This window comes from Rhea americana, unplaced genomic scaffold (assembly GCF_003343005.1).
Source record: "Rhea americana isolate MKP2758 unplaced genomic scaffold, rheAme1 scaffold_12, whole genome shotgun sequence".
Taxonomy (NCBI): domain Eukaryota; kingdom Metazoa; phylum Chordata; class Aves; order Rheiformes; family Rheidae; genus Rhea; species Rhea americana.
Window position 1 is genome coordinate 7467122 of NW_028185261.1, and position 2383 is coordinate 7469504.

Sequence of the window (2383 nt, forward strand, 5' to 3'; positions counted from 1 at the left end):
AAACCAAAAGAAATAGATTGAAACATTAGAATAAAGTCAACATCTGTGGGATAGACCTACATAAACTTACTTTCTTGTGCAAGAAGCTTGTGGTTTACTTTTGGAGCAGACTGGGCTAGTTTGGTCAGCCAATATGTTTCTTTCATGGCCAACAGCCTTCTTGTATTTCAAAATGTAATATCATATTGAAATCTACCAGCCCTGTAACAATAAGGAAAATCTTCCCTATACGAAACGTTTATATATTCCTCACTATATACAAAGACTAACYGGTGCACTAATGCAGATCCATACCATTCCATTTCAAGTATGGTTTCTATCCATGTAAAGCGCTCATTTTATTTGCAACAAACATTGACTCTAACTAGTGCTGATCAAACAATGTGTGGTACTTATTGAGCATGTTAAAGAGAGGCAAATGGGACCACCACAAGAATGTTGTGCATTTTCTAGATATGATCTCTGCCCAGAAATATCTCATTCTTTTCCCTAACCAGCTTTCATTTTGGGCGTGTGACTATTACAGGCCTTTCCCTATTCCCAGACAAAATTCCATAACAATTCAAATTGAAGATACTAAAATGTAGAGGTAATCTTCAAATTCCCTAAACACTCAGCAAATAACATCCCACAAATTAGTTTTGTATTTGGAGGCCATATCTTCACAATCACTTTGTCAAAGATGGAAGACAGCTTAGGGTAATGAAGACTTCAGGGAATGAAGAAAATGTTTCCCTGTGTTATGAACTAYTTATGCAAAGAAAAGGTTCCTATGTGAGCGTATATCCAAGAATATGACAGATGTATAAGACTGAGACCTAAATTTTCTTAGAAAAATACTTTATTTACTATATTGACAAGCGAGGGAGCCAGAAGCATTTATTTTTTAAGTTGGCTTTGCTGGATTTTACGATTTTCTCTGTGACTGTTCTTGCTTTAGCAAACAGAACCAAGAAAATCCCAAACACAAACACCATCAGATGATAATGGCTACCGAATTTCTTATAGATGATTACTGTGTCAATTTTGTACTTTTTATCTTTGTTATTAGTTTCCTTCCCCTTTTGTGTTAAATGCTTAAGCAAAAAAAAAAGAAAAAAAAAAGAAAAGAAAAAAAAAAAAAAAAAAAAAAAAAAAAAAAAAAAAAAGAAAAGAAAAAGAAAAAAGAAAAGAAAAAAGAAAAACAGCTTTCGAGATTATCTTCACATTGTGTTCAGGTACTAATAGCAAAGCAGTAGCCTGACTTTTGACATGACAAAATATTGTGCCTTGAAAATAAATATTGATTGTAAGGTAAGCATTGTTTTATTGGTATTTTAGTGGTAAAACAATACAGGTTGAACTGCACTGAATTACTACTTTGAATCGCATGATTCTTTGTTGAAACCAGTAGTAACAAAAGTTACATGGTGGGACTCCTGTAGAAACCTAGAACTTTGAATAAGTGATATACATTGTTGCAATGTATGAAACATTGAACGGATGTATAGAGATTTTTCTTTATAAATCTCCCTACTTACCTTATTTTAAAAGTCTGGGATTCTAGGACTAGTTCTCAGTTATGTTTTTACTTCAAACCTAGTTAAAAAAGAGTATAACTATTAACTAGYTACATGTTTACAGAAAGAGAATGTGTTGCAGCACGGCTCCTTCCCCGGGCTTTAGGGAGGTTTCTCGGCTTTGCTCACAAGCCCTTCTCTGTGCGGTAYTTGCTTGGAAGCGGAACAGGACAGTTCCTGTGGTCCCTTTAGAGTCCAAGCAGCCGGTCCAACCCGGGAGCGTTACSAGTGGTTTCAGTGAGGAGCACAAGACTAGAGTGTTCTGTTGACTGGGAGTCTGGCCTTGAAAATAAGTAAATTAGCATTCAGGATGGTTCCTGGGGTTTCCTTTCTTCTCCTTCTCTCACACAACTTCTCAAATAAGCAACATTTTACTTGCGTAAAGGGTTTTTGCAGGGCAAAAACACATGATTGTGTTTGGGATGTCATTATTGCTTCAGCTCTGGCTCCAACCGAGGTTAAGCGTTTCCATCCCGTGTAACTGGCACACACTAAATTTAGAGCCTGCACGCTGCCAGCCCTCAGCGGTCCTGACAACTCTTACTTTTTGAGTCAGTGTTAGCAGCCGCAGTTCTCACAAATCCCCTTTACCTCACTGCGGTTTTTGCACAGGATCAGACTTCCTTGGTATCAAAACCGTGCGTTTTCAGCTGGATTTCAACCTTGCCTCAGTTCCTGTCTCCGGGGAAGGAGCCGGCTGGGGCCCCCTCCTGGAAGCCGCGGAGGCTTTTCCCTCTCCCACAGCACAGCAGAGGCTGTTTACGCCAGGAAGGAGATACTGAAAGAAACGAGCAGCAGCTGCGCAGGGGCCGCCGCCGCCGCCG